Source organism: Aythya ferina, assembly GCF_964211825.1.
Source record: "Aythya ferina genome assembly, chromosome: 15".
NCBI lineage: Eukaryota > Metazoa > Chordata > Aves > Anseriformes > Anatidae > Aythya > Aythya ferina.
In genome coordinates, this window is record NC_140314.1 from 2,076,161 (window position 1) to 2,089,193 (window position 13,033).

General features: G+C 47.8%; 1 protein-coding gene across 3 annotated transcripts in view; it reads right to left on the bottom strand.

Annotated features, from left to right (window-relative positions):
- Positions 1–13,033, bottom strand: part of LMF1 (lipase maturation factor 1) — a 190,680-nt gene that overhangs the window by 175,255 nt on the left and 2,392 nt on the right. Inside the window, exons 1-2 of one of the 3 annotated variants that reach the window (XM_084536872.1) lie at positions 7,381–7,397; positions 5,716–6,036 (exon numbers count right to left, since the gene is read on the bottom strand). The gene's annotated coding sequence lies outside the window, so the exon portion shown is untranslated. Of the gene's footprint in view, positions 1–5,715; positions 6,037–7,380; positions 7,398–13,033 lie in introns of those variants that run through there. The other 2 variants (XM_084536873.1, XM_084536871.1) reach the window with 2 other exon arrangements.

Consider the following 13,033-nt stretch of genomic DNA (forward strand, 5'->3'; position numbering starts at 1 on the left):
TGATTTACAAGCTCAGAAAATATCTGTTCCCAGCTTTTACTGAATGGGAAGACACTAGACAAAAACCCAAGTGCTTTAAATAAAATAAAAAATCATAAAAATAAAAAACACCAAAGCCATAGACATAAAAGAGGGAAGAAAATTGGGAAGAGATACATCTGATGGCTACTAAAGCCCTCCTGGAGAGGGAAAAATACAGCCTGAAGCATCTCATCAGCCCCCTAGCATTTAATGGAGTTCAACACGAACCATTCACTAGTTCATCTGCTAGCAGACAGAACACTGTGATTAAAGTCCTGCATAGGTCAAGTGGTTTTTAATGAGACCTATAAAACACAAAACCTCCATGACATACACGGCTTTCTTCATTCTCTATTGTAAATGAACTTCTGAGGATGGTAATTTAATGGCAATTAAATTACACACCTCAGAGACATGCTTTCATGACCTGCAGTATACCTGCCCCTCTATTAAGCTCTTAATATTAGAAGTTAAAAGCTATTAATATTATGTTCAATCAGCTAAACATAAAAAAGCAGGCATTTGGGGGCAATAAGACAGATGCATGTCCTCTCTAGCAAAGTGCTGAAGCATCTGCAACTTCTTGGAAGCCACCTTGGCACGCAGCCTTCAAAGGGCACCTGAGCACAGCTCCAACAGGACTTGCCAGCACCCTCTGGGGTTGTACAGTGCTGAAGCACTGTTCAGACCCATTTTCCCTGCAGAAAAGCATGCCTGCATAGTCTTATTTTATCCTAAATATCTGTTAGCAGTAGCTCCACCAACATTTTCCACAAGGGAAGAACACAGTGAACAGAACGCTGCAGCCACCTCATGCTATAACGTTTTATTTATTGGCTTGTTTAACATATTCCCTTGAGCTCTTGTAACTCTACCAGAATCTTAGTCATGAAAGGGAAAAAGGCAATAGGATTTAAAAACCACAATTCTAGCTTTTGTATCAAGTGTCTTACAAACCGTACCACTGAATGCTTCTCTAGCAGTGGACGATGTTTCGTAAAATGAAAAATGCAATAACCATGGGAAAGGAAAGGGTTTTCAGATGACATTTGAATGTTGGGTGGCAGGGGGGTGGTTCTCTGAGGAAACAACAGAAGAAGAAACAGGAGATCAGTGGCAGAGTAGTTTAAGAGTTTGTTTATATAAGAAAATGTAATAGCTCTCTGGAGACACCTTACTGTGGGATAAAAGTGATTTTATTCCAGAATTACGAATTCACTTTGGAAGTGCATTAGCTATTCTGGTACAAAAAATGATTTAACTTCTGCTAGAACACCTCTCCCAGAGAGCCCGGCCTGACAAAGGACCTGTTCTGCTGATGGCCCATCCCTGCAGACGTGTGCCCCGGCACAACCCACGGGGAATAAAACCACAACTGGAGGCTTCGTGAGGTCACCCGCAACAAGTATTTTTCCTTTTAAACAAAGGGGCAGCTTTTCCCATTCTTGTTCAAATCTATTACAATCTTTCACGTTAATACTCAGAAGGGAAAGAGCAGGGAGATAGACAAAGCCACTCGTCCTGGACCTACAGGGAATTCCTCTAGTGACTGGACCGAGACAAGCAGGACTTGCAGTCTAAAAAACATGGACACTAAAGTATGAGGTTCCCATTACATTTTTTTTTAGGCATCTCTAGTTTCATTAAAAAGCTTCAGTTAAACTGGGGCCACTTTTTACTCTTGTTACTTTACTGAAATGAAGAACAGTCTACAACAACAGCAAGAAAACCAGCACAGCAATTAAGCACTTCACCCAGCCCATGGGTCAGACATTAAGTATTCTTTTGTGCTCTTGCAGTGCCTCTGGATGCCTGACAGCCTCCTCCTACTTCAAAAGGAAAAGTTCAGAATTGCAGAGGGAAGAAAACTCCAGTATCTTAAGACAGACCTGCTGAGTTCATGATACCAGCAGCACCGTTATGTGCATGCCCTGCGACCCAGACAGTAAGTCCACGTTTGGCCTGAGCAGACCCTGAATATCACAGCTTTTTGGGGAACAAAACGCCCAAAATTACAGAAGCTGCCCGCTTAAAATTTGGCAAAGGTGGGCTCGGCCCTACATTTTAGAGGTACCAAAGTTAATCTCTAAAAGCTAGGCTAGTTTTGAGCACAACCGAAGCACACCTTATTTCATACAATTCACACAGCAAACAAGCAAAGTCAAGGGTTTAGGGCCAGGACAGCATCCTGGCCCCACTTCTCAGCTTCTGAGGTTCCCAAAGCACTCCTTATCCTGGGAAGTCCATCACAGACCTCACACCAACCGCTGCAGGCACAGCTTTCTTCCCTGCACACACAGTAGTTTTTACAACCCACTGTGTGCTCAGAGTACCAGGGACCATCCTGAAGGGCAGCTCCATCCTCTAGTACGTGGCCCTGCTGTTCTCTGCTGATTCTGTAATTCTGTGATTCCTCCGAAGATGTGACCCAAGTGGCCTCATAGCCCCCCAACCTCATTTCCCACAGTCATTAGCTACCTGCCTTCACCATCCAGTCAGGCACCTTCCAGATTTTAAATCCTATTTTTTTTTTTTTTTTAATGTGAGTGAACTTCTAAGAACCAAGCAAAGGTGTTACCAGATGCTCAGGGACCTTCATCTCTTCCCTTGCAGTGCTGTCACGGTGGGCTCAGCTCCCCGGGCACGCAGCACATTCCCCAGCTGCCGTGGCTCAGAGGAGGTGGCCAGCAGAAGCAGGGGGGCAGGGGACGTGTCCTGCCTCTCCCAGGGGACGGTCTGCCCGTCCAAAGCTTCCCTGACTCTGAGCCCAAGCCAGCTGGACAGCAGTTGAAAGACTCGCTCCTTCAGCAGCACTCGGGGTCTGGAGACTCCAGCCCAAAACAAATAGAAGTGTTTAAAATTAAAACAGGAAAAAAAAAAAAAGCAATAAAAAGAATAAATTGTTCCTCACGGGCTTAAAGAGAACTCTGTTCTTCCTTATCCTCCCGTATCTTCCTTGAACTGGTTTCCCCCTCAGCAGCTGAGGAGCGTTTGCTGGATCAGCCCAAGGGTCCGTGCCCAGCAGTGCTGGTCCACAGGACTCAGCACCTGCAGAGCACCTTTAGGTGCTCAGCAACCACAAATAATGGGGCCGCAGGGGGAATTTCTTATCTCGGACACCTTCATCGAGTCATCCCGTAACCCTAAACAGGAAAGCCTGATGATGTTATCTTTTACCCTATGAGAAGTCACTGAGGTCTTCAACAGATGCTTTGGAGAAGAGTCAGAGCCCATCAAAACCTCTCCATCTGTCCAAACTTGGGAGCCAACATTAAGAGACCACCTAACACCATCTGAAAATCAGTGCAGAAAGTTTCAAAGCCACCTCAGTTCCAAGGCCAGCACTGCCACCTGCGATCAGCAGTTCTCCAGAACTCAGGTACTTTCAGAATGTACCAAAAGCCACCACAAATCTCTGGAGGAGGATGAGAAATTATTTACAACCCCCCCCCTTCTCTCTCCCCACATTTCCTTGCACTGCACCCAGCATCCCCTTCTCCAGGGAATTGAATGTCACAGTATATGCACAATAATAATATGTTTTTGACCACCCAGTGACCCATTTCAGAGGATCTAATGAAAAACGTAACCACAGATGACTGAATTGTACTGCTGGGTTGCTTTGATTCCTTTCTCCTACCCCTAGGAGAAGGAACCTAATTTCCTGTTTAAAGCATTTGATGCCACAACTGAGAAGAAGCTGAGGCAGCACCACCTTTCCTCCCCACCCACCTTTTCTCTCACCCCTTCTCCCAAAAGAGCCTGCCCTGTTCCCTCGGTGTTGTTGCTGCATACCCAGAGCTACCCGCTTGGGGCAGTGGAACTTTCAAACTCTGAATCTGAAGTAGCAAAGGAGGAAAAAAAAAGAAAAAAAAAAAAAAAAAAAAAAAAGCCTTATCTTAAAAATCAAGAGGCAATTCCTTTCAACCACAGCATCCACAGAATGCAAGCTCTGGGCTCTGCTTGCATTCCTGCTGGCCAGCTCATTGCCTTTGGAGCTGCAAAGAGCCCCAGCGCCTGGTCCTGAGCTTCAAAACCCCCTCGGAAGGAGGCGTTTGGATGCGATCTGCTGGACATTGGTGGTGGTTCAGCACACCAGGGGACTCCCCTCTATCCCCTTGTCCTTTCGCTTCTCCCTCAAAGACTTGAAAGACAGAACAGCCACTCAGAGCTACTTGGGCACGAGCAGATCCCTTTCGGGAAAACCTCAGGACCCCCCAGCAGCTGCAGAGGGTCCACACCCCCACCTTGAGCCCACCTTTACCAGGACAGGCAACTGGGAGCAGAGGAGCAGTGCAGGACGTGCCTGCCCAGCAGGGAACAGAACACACTCCAGTCTGTTTTTTTGTTTGGTTGTTTTTTAAAATTGAAATCTCAACAACTCTGCTAATGCCACACCAGTACGCCAAGCACTCCGGATTGCCTTAGGAGCGCTAACAAAGCTCGTTATGCTAATTTCTTAGTTAGCCTGCTCCTGAAGGGCCAGGTCAAGCCTTCAGCCTCCCACCACCAGAGGCCCACCCTCCAGCTAGAATCACGCTGTGCTTTGGCAGCAGGGGGGGAGCATTATTCCTACCCCATCGCACCCCTAAATAGAAGTCAAGCAACACATCCAGATTTTGCTTCTACAAGGGCAGAGACCCCTGTATCTCTGGGGAGCAGGATGATGCTTGAATTCTTGCCCTGTAGTAACGTATCTAGAAAAAGAGACAAGCAATTTGGGAATAACTTGGAAACGGGCAGCAGAAAGCAACTTTTTTTTCAAATTGTGGCTTCTTTTCACGGTCTTAAGTTCATACTGAGTTAAGAGCTCGGAGAACAGAGCTTTTCAGAAAACCCAAGCTGTTATCCTTCACCCACTTACATACCATCTGGAGTAGGAGAGGAATGAATGGGACAGGACTAGATGCAGGGCTGCTCCACCACATGCAAATCCTTCAAATTAAATTCACTGATCCCATCTATAATGAGGGTGCCCTGCCACGTGCTGTGAAGCCAGACCACGCTGGTGACATGTATCACATCCTCACCTTGGGTACCTCTTCATGGTGTGGCCTTTCAGCTCCCCAGTTACTGCACCAGCTCCACGCAGGCAGAGGTGCAGGAACCTGATGAGGTGAGCTAACAAAGCTGGGTTTCCCAAGGGTCCATTCCTTTAGGGTGTGTCTTTGGGACCTTGTCATGAGGACCAGCTGAAGCCTATCATCCAGTTGGACAAATTTTAGACTGACAAATTTTATTATTTTTTAAAACCAAAGTCTACACCACAGACCTTCCCTGCAGCAAGGCAATGTGCAGACACTCACTTTTTCTCCTTTCCTTTTCCCCTCCCACAGGTTTTGTACATTTATCTGGAGGGCTCCAGCTCTCCTCTGGATAGAACTGAAAACTGATAAACCATCTCAAAGGAACTCCCTTGAAACAGCCATAAAGGAAGGCGCTGCACAGAAGGGGCAATGTGTAGCATGGCGTGTTATGCAGCTGCTGCTCCTCTCACAGAGGACAATGAAAATCAGGACTGTTTTACTGGGCAAAACAGCAGGAGCACACCTGCAAGTCATTTCTGCCAAACGCTGCCCTTCTCTCACATGCCCACATCACTCCTTACCAGATTACCAACCTCAAAGCATAATAGAAAATCAGCATGTACAACGAACAACAAGAAATTACAGATTAAAAACAAGGCAGAGAGACTGTTAACCTACCAGATCTGTCCAACGTTGACCAAGGAGAGGTAGAGAGCCCACAGGACAGCCATGAGGACCATGTTCGCACACCCAGTCACCAGTACAAAGGCTGAAGTTGCCAGGCCGACCAGAGAGATGTTGTCCAAGATGCTGTCCATGTCTGACCAGTCCAGAAACCAGATGATTGTTGGGGCATAGCTCAGAGCATCCAGGTTTATCTTCCCTTTGAAATACTTTTTGACGCTCTGCAGGTAGAGTTTACATGGGAGCAGCCCCTTTTCTCCTATCAGCTGCTTGTTTTGATGGTATGCCACCAGGAAGGCCACAACTAGGAGAACAGAGAGAAAAAAAATAGTATTAGGAATTACCCAGAAACGTACCTTTTGAGTCCAAAGTTACAGAAGAATATTTGGGTGTTGTGAAGAAATTTGTTCATGTCCTCATTTCCACTACTCTACAACACAGTCACTCCTATTTACCACGACACTGAAGGCAGAGGAATTCTGTCTCTGCCTTCACACCAGGAAATGGCACAGCATCTGTTTTGAGATAAAATTTCTCCTCAGCTGCTGTAAGGGACGTGCCTCTTGCTTCAGGCAAGCTCAACACCACGCTTCTGGGAAAATCTCCCCGCGAGCACGCGACCTGACCCCGCACACAAGCAGGAGGCTCAGCCCTGCTCCGTCAGACTCCGCATGACCCCGCGTTACTCACATATGCTGTTAATCTCCTAATGCGGATGAGGAAAACAGCTTAATTGCATTGCAGATGCAGAGTGAAAGCAATGCATTAATTCCAAGATGTTCAGCTGGAATTTGCTTCCGATAAAACGTATTTGTAGAGGATACACCAAGAAACCCACACACGCAGATACCGGGGAGCACAATTTAAGCAGCCAGAAGGGTGCACACAGCTGTACTTTCTGACCCCTCGTATTTCAGTTTCACCAAATGCTTTGCAGTGTCACACCTCCATCACAAACGGTGGTGGTGGTGACATAATATCCACTGTTCCCAACACGTACAGCCCATGGCAGATAGATTTTATCCACAATGTTATGCTTTGACTTCAGGGGACAGCCTATTTCCATCTTTAGGAAGCATTACCTGTGCCTTTATCAAGTATTGGAATTTGTCCTCATTTTAAATACACTTAATATTTCACGAGGTGGTTAATGGGACAGCTTAAACTCATGCACAGCATCCCAGCAGTGCCCAAAACACACCTTCATTTGCCTGGCAGTGTAATGGTTAAACACTGCAATAGCAAAGGCCAGTACTTATGGTACGGGTTGACCTTCTGGATCCTCTCACATATTGGTAGGTTGGCAATACAAAGATTTAATATTTTCCCATTCTCTAAATTGCTACTTTTTACATGTCGCTATGGTTGTCTTGTATAGGATCTATGCTCTTGCACTGGACAATCTTAGAAGAGCCAGATGCTTTTTTTAACAGCACATAAGCAATTTAATTACAGATTATAGACCTAGAATTTGATGTTCTACAGAGCAAGTTGGTCAGCTTCTAGGGATTATCTCATATTTTAGGCATCTCCTCTAGTTACCAATTTGCAGTTTGCAACTGCAGTAATCTCCATTTCTCAGGAAAAAAATGAAGGCCGACATTTCCTGATTAGGCTCCACACGTTTTGCTCCCAGCAGCTAACTTACCCACGTCGCAGGCATTATCCAAACACCAGCCACGTCACACGCAGCAGTAGCAGAGGTCTTACAAAATGCTAATTTATCTCCCCCCAGCTCTCCTTCGTTAATGATCAATTCTGTTTTCTTCCTTATCTGAACGCTGTCATTCTGCAATCAAAACATGCTGCTGCTCGGCTGGTCGCTGTCTCTCACTGGAAACCCCAGTAGAAAGCCCGTGTGAAACAGCACCCCGGGTTCAGGCCTGGACCCACATTTCCTTCAAGTCAGGCCAGCAATCTGCAGCCCCAGGGAATGAAAACAAATGTCCTGTTTCCCCCCAGACACACAGGAAAGTCTCCCACGGGCTACAGCTAATCCCCATAACACCTGCTGCACCTCCCCGCACACAGCATTTATTCCAGTCTCACTGTGAAGTCACCACAAACTCACAATCCCACAGACCCGAGGTCACTGCGAGGGTTCCCACCAATGTCAGCAGGTCCTGAGTCCCAGCATCAACACAAAGTTGAGGCTTTCAGCGTTTGCATCTCTTTCTACCCATCTTTTATACACCACGAAGGACTTCACACACTGCTAAAGACTCACAGAATATTTTACTCAATTATGGACAGGAACAAACTGTCTGCAGCACTAAGGAAGCGGGTTTGTACAGCAAATTGAACGTTCTGTATCTTAGATTTTAATGTTCTGTATTTTAAATGTTCTGTGTTTTGTATTTTTCTACCAATACTTTGTTCTGCACAGCTGTGTAATCAGAAAGCCTAACACATAAAAACCAGTAGAAACAATGCTTCTGAGCCTCAGACAACATCTTCAGTTCTGGGTAAAAAAAAAAAAAAAAAAAAAGACCAACTATACCTTAAAACTCCACAGCTTGACTTCCCCTGATTAGCACTACAGTCTGCTGCCCAGTTTTCCAAAAGTGCTAATCAAATTCACCTCGAAACGCTACAGAAATTGCTGCCCCAACCCATAACTGCTACGCAATTTTTTTTCCTTAAAAAAAATCTAAATTAGACCCCTGTACAGTATGCAAGATAAACAAGGAAAGGGCAAATTAGGAAAAGCAAACTATAGCAATTGAAGAAATTGTATGTACAAAAGACTGCACAGCCTTTTTGAGTCTGAAAGCAGCAACGAGTGCATTATAGGCTGGCGTGAGCTGCACATCCAGGGGCTGCACAGCCTGGGCTCCAGAGCAGTTTCCCTCTGAACACCGACTGCTTTTGAGATGCTGCACTGCTGGTATTTTGCATGCAAGGATTTCAGGGCTAAACCCCATCGGCAACAGATCTCACCAAGACCCACCTACACTTGGATCCATCACCCCGAACCACTGGGGTACAAGGATGGTGAGCGCCACTCATGGCTCACACGGTTTTTGGGGTCTGTCCCTGACCCAGCTCCTTCTCCTGGACCTCCCCAGGCCAAGCCACTGCTTCATGCCACGCTCCTGCTCATTTCCAGCATCTTCGGGAGCACCTCTGGAGGATACATCCCATTTGCTTCCCAAATCCCACCAGCAGGTCATCCAGACCCACCCTGCCGTGGCATCAGCTAAACCTTCAAGAGGCCTCACCCTGTAGGCAGCAGTTCCCATGTCACCCGTCCAGAAACATGCAAGAGGGGAAGATAAAGATGGATTTTGCAAAGGATTTCAACAATGCAGGAGATGCACAAACCCAGCAGGGATGAAAAAAAAAAAAAAAAAGTTCTCTATCAGCTTGTCAGTGCTTCGTCTCCCTGAATACCTCTCCAGAAGCTGAACCCTTAAATCGACTATAACAGATACTGCTTCCTCCAGGGAAGGATCCCTCCAGGGATCTTCACTTTGATCTTGGTTTAGTCAGAAGAAAAAGTCCCTTTTGCCCCCAAAGCTTGTGCTTTTGTTCCTCTTCCTTAACCCCTACTCTGAAGGCTCTCACCTTTGGCCTTTTATTTGGGGATTTTCCACTCCCCATCTTCCCACTCCCTGCAGGTAAATAAAACATGGTCAGCGAGCGCGCTTCCACCTGGGCACTGCCTGGCAGGCTTGCTGTGCTGCCTCCAGGGCTTGGGGGCAAGGTTACCCACTTCTGATTTCCCCCTGCTTCTCCCCAGGGGCTGTTGTAGGGACTCCAGCACTGCCCTGCTTCCCCGCAGCCTCTCCAAACAAGTCGGGTCTTACCCAAAGGGTTGCTGGAAGGAAAAGAGGAGCCTGGACCCGCAGCCAGCATCCTCCAGGCACTGCTGGTGGCCAGGCAAGTGGCAGCACCTCAGCACCACAGCTGCAGCCCTGTGCACCCTGCTCAGACACCTTCTGCTTCCCCAGTGAGCTGAATCCCTGCACCTGCAGCCCTTGGGCAATGCATTCACCATCCCCAGCCCCAGCCCTCACTCGCTGGCAGCACCAGCACCACCCCAGCTCGGCACTGGGGAGCCTGTAGTGGGCTCCCCATCAGCACTATGGCACGGAGTGAGCTGGCACAGGGTCTGGGCCAGTCACCGGAGCCCTCCAGCCCCTCGGACTGGCTCTCACCTTTGGGTACCACCTCACAGAAGGAGTTTAACTGAGTAGGGAGCTTTTCCTGAGTTCAGGAAACGCTTTCCCAGCCAGGATGCAGCAGCTGCTGTTTTCCCATAGCTATCCCTTCCTGCATCACTGATGGGAATGATGTGAGGCTATGGATGTGTTCCCAATCCAGGGGTGTCCCCTGCAGGCCCCCAGCACAACTGGGCACGTCTCATATTCTCCAGACCCAGAACAAAGCCCTGTCACCTTCCCCACCACCCAGTGGCTGCTGGCCACCTGGACTTATTTTTTTTTTTTTACCAGTGCTGCCCGGATTTGGGTGCCTTCACCCGTGCCAATCTCTCCTTTCTCCCCAGAGCACTTTGCTTTTCTTCAGACTATTCACTCCTCTGCAGATGGGGAAAAAAAAAACGCTCGGCTTCAGCGACTCCCATGCTCCCTCCCACTCAGGAGGCAGACGGAGCCTTTGACAGCTCACATGGGAGCACGCTCCTCTACCTGCTGCGAGCTGATCTTTACATAAGTAATACATGTAAATTGTCACCAACTGCTAATAGACCTTCGCTACTTATCCTCACCTCGGAAGGTGCTTTACTGTATTTTTCCATTAATTCCCCCCCCCCACCCTCCACCTTCTCTCTCCCCTCCCAGGCTCCTCTCTCCTCCAGCTGAAGGCGTTCCTTGTTCAAAGCCACATGCTACCAATAAACACAACTGGAGCATGCAGCACAGGAGTCACCCATCTGAAATGATTTGGTCTATCCACATTGCCCTGTCACCTCAGTTCCTTTCCCCAGGTCCAGGCTCAGGCTGTCATGGTAGGAGAATGAGAGAATCCCATTCTTCATGCTCTGTAAAGATTTAAAGATGTGAAATCCAAGACTTTCCGGTCATATGGCTTTCTCTCCCCACCATTAAAAGAAGTCTCAACTTTTGCTTAAAACCCAAACCACAAGAAGAAATGAAGCAAAAGCACAGAGCTTTGCATGAAAACCAAACTACGTTTTACACACAAAAAAATGTCTGCCTGGAGCCATATATCAAGTGCACCTTTGACCCAGCGAGGCATTCAAAAAAAATTAAAAAAAAAAGCCCTATGCTGGATGCTGGTTGTACTACCGACAAGAAAAACGGGGAGAATATTCATGGTCTCCTCGCTGCTATGAGGGTTTTCAATGGATAAATTCCCCAGCAAAGTTCTGCGACGCAAAAGCAAGGACGTGCAGTACTAAGCAAAGAGGAATAATGAAATCAAGCAACCCCTTTTCATCCTGCAATCCTACAGCCACCAGTAAGCACACAAAGTCCGTTCTTACTTCTTTTATTGCCATTAGCAGCGGTGCAAAAGACTTTGGGGTGGTTGTATCTGGGGGCTTTTTAAGAGCACACCTCCCCATTGTCTCTTTGCTTGAAATAGCAGGAAGCAAACACACCAGGCTGGGCTCTGATGCTGCTCACAAGTTCCCTCACAGCACCCAGGCTGTTCAGAAGCACACCAGCAGCCATCCAGCCTGCAGCCAAAGGATGCTGTGGGATTCCTCTCCCCCGAGCAGCTCCAGGCAAGCAGCACGCTGGGAGACAGGATCGCTCCTCAGTTCTTGTTATCGCTTCCCTTGAACTATCCCTGCTTGCTATTAATTCATCTTCCTACGGTGCAAGTGCTTAGATCAGAACCAAACCTGCTTCTGCCACGCTTACTGGGCCCTCTCGTGCAGTTAAAAGGGGAGCAGGGAGCTCGCTAGCCATCAGCGCTAACATCCTGCCTTTGTGCGGACTTGCTTACAAGCACTACAATGAAATAAAACCTTCCAGGGCAGAGAAAGTGTCAGAAGCTATACCAGCATCCTGGCTAGGCAATCTGAAAGCGACTGGGAACCTCTTCAAATAACTGAGGGAAGAGCAAGGGAAAGCAGGGCAGGCGGCAGAGAGGGGAGGAAGGACACCAGGAGAGAGCCAGGAACCTGCAGGAAGTCGAACTCCCCCGAGGAGGCTTTAGATTTCAGAGCGAGGAAGGAGTAGCATGAACCTCCTGTAGTCCTAGCTCTGGGGAAAGAAAATACTACTATTAAACAATACATGAGGAGAAGGAAGATAAACTGTATTTACATAATAGCTTTTATTTCAAAGCGTTCTACAAAGCATGGCTGAAATTGGTAAGGGTGGTATCTAATTACTTCAACTTCTACATCTGGAATCTGATGATAGTAATCATCCAAAAAAGGGCACTTAAAATGATTTAGAAGGAGGCTGAAGGGAGCAAATAACACACATTTGTTGTCAAGAGCTTTGGGACCAGCTATTTACCTGTAACAGCGCCTCCACCAAGACCCCAAAGACTTTCTGTACGTACAAAATGTCAATCCCTGCCATAAAGAACACGCAGCACAGGACCACGATGGGAAGACTTCAAATGTCAAAACCGCATTTCTCCAGGGCTCCCTGTCCCATGAATTAGAGATTGCAATTAGCCCGTGAAGACAGGTCTTAGCTGTGGAAGTCTGCCAGGTCATAACTGGCACGCGGCACCCTACAAAGATGCCTCCACAGATCAGAGAGGTGTCTGGGCAGCTGGGCACAGGACTTACAGAGGCACTTTATGTGTGTTAGCCCTCAGCTTGGAGAACCCCCCTGGCCTCCTCTCATGCAGCAAACCTCGCTGAGCACCTCCAGCTCACACCCGTTCTCCCCTTCCTTCCCCTTCCTGCAAGCAGCAGCGGGCTTGGTCGCTGGCCTCCGCGAATCACCAGATCCTCTTCCACCTTCCCATCTCCAACCTGCCTCTCAGACAACAGCCGCTCTGCCAGGGACTTCCCAGGCCCTGGATGCTTCTGGAAACCCCCTTCAAAGAAAAAAAAATAAAAGGTGGAGAGCTGTTAAAAACCAAAGGGGGCAGGGGAGGAGGGAGGGCACAACGGACACTTCACACCTGCCTGTCCTCCTACCAGAGGGAAGGATCCAAAGGGAAAGCATCTCCTGGGCTTGCAGCAGGCAACAAAGCAGCACCTCAGGAGCAAATTTGTGCACCAGGGAAGGAGGTGAGGGACAGAACTGCCAAGCGTGATTTGGAGGCCTGTCATCTCCACGTCACTGTCACCCCAAATAGCGTTTCTCTCTACTAATCCACGGGGTCCTTCGCTCTCCCATCCC